This window comes from Malaclemys terrapin, chromosome 4 (assembly GCF_027887155.1).
Source record: "Malaclemys terrapin pileata isolate rMalTer1 chromosome 4, rMalTer1.hap1, whole genome shotgun sequence".
Taxonomy (NCBI): Eukaryota; Metazoa; Chordata; order Testudines; family Emydidae; genus Malaclemys; species Malaclemys terrapin.
Window position 1 is genome coordinate 82,703,699 of NC_071508.1, and position 9,980 is coordinate 82,713,678.

The following is a 9,980-nucleotide window of genomic DNA, read 5'->3' on the forward strand; positions in this document are numbered from 1 at the left end:
GCTCTGCACCTGATCCTAGATATTTATTCTCCTGGATGATGCTAGATAGAAAATCTTGCTGTAAGAATCACTGACATGGCCATCACAGACCTGTTATTGCTCAATCTCAGGTGGCTGAGTGTACAAAGGGCAGGGACTTAATCAACGCGAGCTTATGACCCGCACTTACTGGGAATTCCTCGTTCATGGGGAATAATTGCAATCCCCGATCCCCATCACGAATGGGGTTCAACGGGTTACCCGTACCTGTCGGCGTAGGGTAGACACACGCTGAGCCAGTCAGTGTAGCGCGCGTGCAGCCCCGGACATCTAAGGGCATCACAGACATGACATGGCCAGTTACTAGTCAGAGCCACAGTGACCTCAGCATAACATTCCAAAGTGCAGGTGTGGAGCCTGCAATTCAGCACTGGCCTGCAGGTACTGTAGACACATGCCTTACTAATATGATACAAGACCAGCCTCCAGAGACCTGTGTGATAGAGGGAGGGGGTCAATGATGGCTCTTCATCACTACAACAGTCCTTCCAGTGGGCACTCAGACAACTGCAAAATCTAAATCTCACCTGTGTCAGTAGCTTGACATATTTAAGAATAGGAAACAGCTAAGAAGCATGCTATCCTATTCTCCATAGGTCTGGCATCTTATCAGATAAGAGAGTATTATTTACAGATGGTGACAACCTCATGTCTAGAGGGATGCTAGGGACACAATTTCTGCCCATCCTGACTAATAGCCATTGGTGGACCTATCCTCCATTAATTTATCTAGCTCTTTTTTTAACTCTGTTATAGTCTTGGTCTTGACAACATCCTCTGGCAAAGAGTTCCACAGACTGACTGTGTGTTGTGTGAAGAAATACTTCCTTTTGTTTATTTTTAAACCTGCTGCCTATTAATTTCATTTGGTGACCCCTAGTTCTTGTGTTAGGAGAAGGAGTAAATAACACTTCCTTATTTACTTTCTCCACACCGGTCATGATTTTAAGAAAAGATGTGGACAAATTGGAAAAAGTCCAGCGAAGTCATGTTTTATACACCTCTATCATATCCCCCCTTAGTCATCTTGTTTCCAAGCTGAAAAGTCCCAGTCTTATTAATCTCTCCTCATACGGAAGCTGTTCCATACCCCTAATAATTTTTGTTGCCCTTTTCTGAACCTTTTCTAATTCCAATATATCTTTTTTGAGATGGGGCGACCACATCTGCACGCAGTATTCAAGATCTGGGTGTACCATGGATTTATAGTGAGGCAATATGATATTTTTCTGTCTTATTATCTATCCCCCTTTCTTAAAGATTTCCAACATTCTGTTTGCTTTTTTGACTGCCGCTGCAAATTGAGTGGATGTTTTAAGAGAACTATCCCCAATGACTCCAAGAGCTCATTCTTGAGTGGTAACAGCTAATTTAGACCCCATCATTTTATATGTATAGTTGGGATTATGTTTTCCAATGTGCATTACTTTGCATTTATCAACATAGAATTTCATTTTGTTGCCCAGTCACCCACTTTTGAGAGATCCTTTTGTAGCTCCTCGCAGTCTGCCTAGGACTTAACTATCTTGAGAAGTTTTGTATCCTTTTTTCCAGATCATTTATGAATATGTTGAATTGTACTAGTCACAGTACAGACCTCTGGGGGACATCACTATTTACCTCTCTCCGTTCTGAAAACTGACCATTTATTCCTACCCTTTGTTTCCTATCTTTTAACTAGTTACCAATCCATGAGAGGACCTTCCCTCTTATCCCATGACAGCTTACTTTGCTTACGGGATCTCGTGAAAGGCTTTCTGAAAATCTAAGTACACTATATTCCTTGTCCACATGCTTGTTGAACCCCTCAAAGAATTCTAGTATATTGGTAAGGCATGATTTCCCTTTACAAAAAACATGTTCACTCTTCCCCAACAAATTATGATCATCTATGTGTCTTGACGATTTTGTTCTTTTCTATAGTTTCAACCAGTTTGCCCGATTCTAAAGTCAGGCTTACCAACGAAGTGGGCATTCACCCACGAAAGCTTATGCTCCAATACATCTGTTAGTCTTAAAGGTGCCACAGGACTCTCTGTTGCTTTTTCAGATCCAGACTAACACAGCTACCCCTCTGATGCTTACCGTCCTGTAATTGCCGGGATCACCTCTGGATCCCTTTTTTAAAATTGGCATCACGTTAGGTATCCTCCAGTCTTTTGGTACAGAAGCTGATTTAAATGATAGGTTACAGACTACAGTTAGTAGCACTGCAATTTCACATTTGAGTTCCTTCAGAACTCTTGGGTGAAAACCATCTGGTTCGGGTGACTTATTACTGTTTAGTTTATCAATTTGTTCCCAAACCTCCTCTAATAACACCTCAATCTGGGACAGTTCCTCAGATTTGTCACTTAAAAAGAATGGCTCAGGTTTGGGAATCTCCCTCACATCCTCAGCTATGAAGTCCGATGCAAACAATTTATTTAGTTTCTTCGCAATGGCCTTATTGTCCTTGAGTGCTCCTTTAGCATTTTGATTATCCAGGGGCCCCACTGGTTGTTTAGTAGGCTTCCTGCTTCTGATGTACTTAAAAATTTTTTGCTATTACTTTTTGAGTCTTTGGTTAGCTGGTCTTCAAATTCTCTTTTGGCCTTCCTAATTATATTTTTACACTTCATGGGCTAGAGTTTATGCTCCTTTCTATTTTCCTCACTAGGATTTAAATTCCACTTTTTAAAGGATGCCTTTTTGCCTCTCACTGCTTCTTTTACTATGTTGTTTAGCCATGGTGGCACTTCTTTGGTTCTCTTCCTGTGTTTTTTAATTTGGGGTATACATTTAAGTTGAGCCTCTATTATGGTGTCTTTAAAAAGTTTCCATGCAGCTTGCAGTGATATTTCACTTTTTGCACTGTATCTTTTAATTTCTGTTTAACTAACTTCCTCATTTCTGTATGGTCCCCCTTTCTGAAATTTAAATGCTACAGTGTTGGGCTACTGTGGAGTTTTCCCCGTCACAGGGATGTTAAATTTAATTATATGATGGTCACTATTACCAAGCTATTATTCTATATTCTATTACCAACCTATTACCAGCTATATTCACCTCTTGGACCAGATCCTGTGCTCCACTTAGGACTAAACCAAGAATTGCCTCTCTTCTTGTGTGACTAACTGCTCCAAGAAGCAGTCATTTAAGGTATCAAGAAACTTTATCTCTGCATCCCATCCTGAGGCGACATGTACCCAGTCAATATGGGGATAGTTGAAATTCCCTATTGAGTTTTTTATTTTAATAGCCCCTGTAATCTCCCTGAGCATTTCAGTCACTTTCACCATCCTGGTCAGGTGGTCGGTAATCTATCCCTACTGCTATATTCTTATTATTAGAGCATGGAATTACTATCCACAGAGATTCTATGGTACAGTTTGGTTCATTTAAGATTTTCACGACCCAGACCCAATCAGCTTCTATACAGCCAATGTCATTACCCCACACTCAAGTCACTGACAAACTCACAATTTCCTCTTAGTGTCCATTCTGTAGCTGTTCTCTAGTACTAAAATCTCTGCTCTGTCCCATCGAAGGAAAAAGTAACCTTAATATGTATTTATGCAAGCTGTCTGAGCCCTAAGATGTTTTTTACAAATGATTGAAATTCCATCATCACGCAATGGCAGACCTCTTACTTGTTCAAGTCTATGTTAAGCTCTGGCAAGAAAGGCACCAACTCCCATATTTGCACTGAGTGTTAATACACCTAGGTCCAGTCTAGATTTATTATAGAAGAGATCGGACCTAGGTCCAGTTCTGTTCAATATCTTCATAAATGATTTAGATAATGGCATAGAGAGTACACTTATAAAGTTTGCGGACGATACCAAGCTGGGAGAGGTTGCAAGTACTCTGGAGGATAGGATTAAAATTCAAAATGATCTGGACAAACTGGAGAAATGGTCTGAAATAAACAGTATTGAATTCAATAAGGACAAATTCAAAGTACTCCACTTAGGAAGGAACAGTCAATTGTACACATACAAAACAGGAAATAATTCCTTAGGAAGCAGTACTGTGGAAAGGGATCCGGGGGTCATAGGGGATCACAAGCTAAATATGAATCAATAGTGTAACACTGTTGCAAAAAAAGCAAACATCATTCTGGGATGTATTAGCAGGAATGTTGTAAGAAAGATAGGAGAAGTAATTCTTCCACTCTACTCTGCTCTCATAAGGCCTCAGCTGGAGTATTGTGTCCTGTTCTGGGCACCACAGTACATTTCAGAAAAGATGTGGACAAATTGGAGAAAGTCCAGAGAAGAGCTACAAAAATGATTAAAGGCCTAGAAAATATGACCTCTGAGGAAATGGGCTTAAATTGCAGCAAGGAATGTTTAGGTTGGACATTAGGAAAAACTTCCTAACTGGCAGGGTGGTTAAGCACTGAAATAAATTGCCTAGGGAGGTTTTGGAATCTCCATCATTTGAATTTTTTAAGAACAGATTAGACAAACACCTGTCAGGAATAGTCAAGTTATTATGTAGTTCTACCTTGAGTGCAGGGGACTGGACTAGATGACCTTTTGAGATCCCTTCCAGTCCTACACTTCTATGGTTCTACGATATGGCATACTCTATCAACTTCCTGTGTGAAGGTGGTGCTGCTCTGTATTCCCAGCATGATATTTCCTCTGGACAGGCACTCCCTGCTGCCCTAAAGAAACATACTGCAGAACTAGTGGACTTTCAAAAATTCCTGCAGTGAAAGCTGCTTTCTGCTCATAAGGACTAATAACTTGTCGTAAGGGTAAATATGAGGGAGACAGTGTGTGTGGTTTAATGTTGCACTGAGCCAAAACAAAATATTTTGCATCCACTGCAGATCTGTGAGAGCCACTGTCTCAACTGTCACAATTCTCTTACTGATCTCTGTTGCAAGGATGCCATGGAACCCCTGCTCCTTTTTCTTCCCTTTGTTAGGTCCCCTGTCCTTTCTCTGGTTGCAATTCACTTTCCACTGAGGGCAATACTTTCTTAAATGCCTTACTTATCTCCTGTCCATACTTGGGCAATTAGTGTCTATGGGTTCTCCCGTGGTCTGCCTCCACCCTCCTCAAAACAAACCTTTATAGCATAGTTCATGTGAAGTAAGCCCTTTTTACTTCTCCAGCTTGCCCATAGGCAGAGCATATTCTTGGTTGGGCCTCAGACCTCTAGGCCCCTGAATAACCTTTTTTTACCCAATGCCTGTGTCCACTGAATGATTTTCTCAAACTCTTCAACAGACTCTGTCTTCTATTGTCCCTCCATTATGAATCTGCTTCTGCAGCTTCAGCTGCACTCCCACACTTTTCATTGCTGTTCCAGGAGCTGTAGATGGAAAGCCCAGATCTGCTTTGCCTGACTGGCTGCTTCTTGCAACTGGAACAGAACCCCTGATGTCTGTGGCTGTTCCTCCGTACACCAAGTTGGGAGAGTAAACATCACTATGCCAAAAAAGCTTTTTGAATATTTTGGCGCCATCTTTTCCTTTATTCCTCCTTTCGTGAAGGGGAGATCAGTAGATCCTAAACAAGTTCCCATGTCTGCTCTCTGCCTCATGATCCCTAATTGAGATGTGTTCTTCTTTCTAAGCCCCTCTCTGGGAACCTCTCTCCTGCTCCAGGTTTCTCAATTTGTCTGACTTGGGCCTTCAGTAGCCCATTAACCCATTCCTGCCTTGGATGGAGGTTTGTGTGCCCCATTAAACACTTTCAATTCCAGTTGGCTAAGAAACTGTCCCATCTTGACGATGATGACCTGGCCTCAGTTATTCGCACCTTTTGTTCTCTCTCAGCTGGACTATGACAATGCAGTATATCTGGGAATGAAGTGCCTAGGAAACTAACTAGTACGGATGGTGCAGCACGTCTCCTCAGCGACATGTGCTACATGTTCTCTACTCTCTAAGCTGGCTCCCCATAGAATACCAAATCAAGTTCAGAGTCTTGGTCCTTATCTTCAAGGTGCACAAAGGCCTGGGCCCAGGATAGCTACAAGACCATGTAAAGTTCTGGGATGAAGACCATGGTGGACAGTTTTGCTCCTCTTGCAAATGTGACTCTCAATGAAACTTTCTGTAATGAGGTAAAGCTCATCTGTGCAGGAGACAGATTTCTTGGAGGCCAGCCTGAGGATGTGGAATGAACTCCCCTGGGAACTGAACACCATCACAAACCTCACCAGCTTCTGCTCCAAGTGCCAGGTGCATTTCTGTGACCTTTCCTTCTCTAACAAACTCAGAGCAACATGTGAATTTCTGTTTAAAACCTACAAAAACAAAACACTCCACTGCACACACTTCTCCTGTGGGGAGAGAGAACAAGCAACACATGACGGATGTGTAATTACATTGCTTAATGCACTACTGGAAGGTAAAGACATACTACAGTAATGAACATGGTATAAAAACCTATAAAATAGAATACCTGCAGAGGGCTATGTACTTTTCATCAAAAAAAACACTGATGGGGGTGGGCCGCAAAGTCAAACTGTGAGTATGGCCGGACCAGAAGCAGTGATGCCTCTGGTTTTCTTAAGGTTATGGCATTAAAATATTAGAATTAGAGATAGGAAACCTATTGTCACATCTAGTCTCCAGGCACCCAATGAAGGAGTATTTCACAGCATCACAGATTGTTATGCTATATAATATGAGATATAAAGCTGAGATACAGGTCTGCACTTAGATTCAATTTTCCCTGTCCCTATCACCTGCTCAAACCCATCATCAAAGGGAGCGATGTGACTTCTGAGCAGGCATCCCATTGCCTGCAGCAAGATCAGTTGTGTGCTTTAGCTGGGGAATACATTGTACTCTCACGATCTTTCTGATTCCATCTATTTTACTTTTGATTGGTTATACTTTTGACTGGTAACTCACAGTCTGTGCACTCATAAATCCCTCAGCATGTAATAAAACTATTGAGATGAAGCCCTCACAAGACTTGGTTCAGATAAGGCTTGAAGAATGTGGAAGCTTTTTTAAAATCTCCTTCAGCTATCAGGCTTGTGAGAACAGTTTTTTTTTTTTTTTTTTTTTTAAACTGAGTTTTCTGGTATCTGCTAATTTTAGCTAGAATGGAGATACTACAAGAATAGCCTTTCTCCTGGTATATTAGCACTTCTGATTCTGGTTGAAAGCAAAAATACATAGATAGAGCAAAAATCAAAACAAAGATGAAATTGTTATTTATTTGTATTACAGTAGGTCTTAGAGGCTCCAAACAGGATTGGAGCCTTCTTGTGCTGTACAAATACGCAGTAAGAATCAGTCCCTGCCTTGAAGAGCTTACATTATAATAGACAAGACAAAGAATAGAGAAAATTTAAGTATGATCCCCATTTTATAGATGGGGAACTGCGGCACAGAGAGATTACGTGACTTACCCAAACTCACATAAGAAGTCTGTGGTAGAGCTGGGAGTAGAACACCGATCTCCAAGATTCTGTCCAGTGCCTTAACCACAACATCATTCTTTCTCAGCTAAACTTTTACTAACTGCAGAAAAGAACATATAATCTCATAACCCTAATCTAATAAACTCATATAGTGCATTCTTATGTTTTAAAAAATATCACTTACAAAAATGATTAGGGGTATGGAACGGCTGTCATGTAAGGAGAGATTAATAAGACTGGGACTTTTCAGCTTGGGAAAGAGACGAATTGGGGGATATGATCAAGGTCTATAAAAATCATGACTGGTGTGAAGGAAGTAAATAAGGAAGTGTTATTTACTCCTTCTCATAACACACAAACTAGGGGTCACCAAATGAAATTAATGGGCAGCAGGTTTAAAACAAACAAAAGGAAGTATTTCTTCACACAATGCACAGTCATCCTGTGGAACTCTTTGCCAGAGGATGTTGTGAAGGTCAAGACTATAACATGGTTCAAAAAAGAACTAGATAAATTAATGGAGGATAGGTCCATCAATGGCTATTAGCCAGGATAGGCAGGGATGGTGTCCCTAGCCTCTGTTTGCCAGAAACCGGAATGAGTGACAGGGAGTGAATCACTTGATGATTACCTGTTCTGTTAATTTGCTCTGGGGCACCTGGCATTGGCCACTGTCCGAAGACAGAATACTGGGCTAGATGAACCTTTGGTCTGACCCAGTATGGCCGTTCTTATGTTCTTATGCCTACTTGGTAATCTATTCCACATTGGGTTAAGACAGCAGTTAAATTCACTTGCCACTATTACTTGTGAATTCTGGACTGCTGCAATCATTCAAAACTATTATTGAAGAAGGAGGTATCTTTCTCATTTGGGGTATAATTGTTGCATATTGTAACAGGTTTACCATTTATACACCCTGCAGCAAAACTCCTATGCTTTCTGGATCTGTTTGAATCCTTCTAGATCAGGGGTTCTTAAAGTAGGGGTTGGGACCCCTCAGGGGGTTGCAAGGTTATTACATGGGGGGTCACGAGCTGTCAGCCTCCAACCCAAAGCCCGCTTTGCCTCCAGCATTTATAATCGTGTTAAATATATAAAAAAGTGTTTTTAATTTATAAGGGGGGGGTCGCACTCAGAGGCTTGCTGTGTGAAAAGGGGTCACCAGTAGAAAAGTTTGAGAACCACTGTCTAGATTCCCATGCTACTTGTTTACTTATTAGTGTAACCCTTCTGCCCATCTGAGTTTGCAGCAACAAGGGCCTGGTTCAGTATCTAGGGGTTCCGTTTCAATAACGCAATGCAAAACCGGCTCAAGCCCCCACCCAGTGACCTGGGACAACTACATACCACTCCCTGGGCACCTCTAAGAGGCAATACTTCCCCTCTCGCAAGCATGGAGTCTGATAGTGTAGCAAAGTCCTTTTAATAAAGGAAGGAAACAATGTGGTATTATAGAAACACCCATTTTATTGGGTGGTTTAGTTCCTACCATTCCAGGAGTACCAGATTGTTCCTGATTCTTTTTTACCCATTTCTCAAAATATCTAGCATTATCTTTTTAACATACTGCCTTCCACATCTTCTCCCATCCTTAAACCCCAGAAATCTTTATCTATATTTATCAACTCCCCTATAGTTACATTCAAATTTCTCCCCAATTTTAACATATAACCTTAAACAATACATTTTAAACATTCTAATTTTCATTTCGCCCCATACTTTGTACAACAGTTTGACATCCTTAATAATAATTAAACATTTTCTTAACATTAACTCCCGTACCATTATTTGTTGAAAATTACTTAACAGTATTCCTAATAAACTTAAAAAACTCATTCTATAAATTTCTGCCACTAAGGTTAGTATTTTTCTTACAACACATAACCACTGTATTTTATTACATTCAAAAGTCATCCCAGTTCCACTTCCCTTATACTTAGGCTAGGTCTACACTATGGGGGGGAGTCGACCTCAGAGACGCAACTTCAGCTACGAGAATAGTGTAGCTGAAGTTGCGTATTTTAGGTCAACTTACCTGGCTGTGAGGACAGCGGCGAGTCGACCGCTGCCGCGCCGCCGTCAACTCCGCTTCTGCCTCTTGCTGTGGTGGATTTCCAGAGTCGACGGCAGAGCGATCAGGGGTCGATTTTATCGCGTCTTCACTAGACGTGATAAGTCGATCCCCAATAGATCGATTGCTACCCGCCGATCCGGCGGGTAGTGAAGATGTGCCCTTATTAGTGAGCCTTCAATTGATATGTACTTAACTTGAGTCTAATCAGTTGCTACTTCTTGATCTACTGTGTTTTGGTTCTAGCACTGAGGTCAGGAACTTTTGGGCTTCCCCTTGTGTGTAGAAAGTGTGGGTTTGATCCACCTGATGTATTTTTAGTATTGCTGAGAATATGATTTTTTCCCCCTATGGAGCTGCTGTGGACTTCAGCCTTTCCCCTGTGTACATCTCTAGAGTAATCTTTGAAGAAGGATAGTTGGTTGTCCTCCATTCTTATTCCTTTCAACTTCTTGGCTGCATGAAGAATCAAAACTTGGTCTCTGAA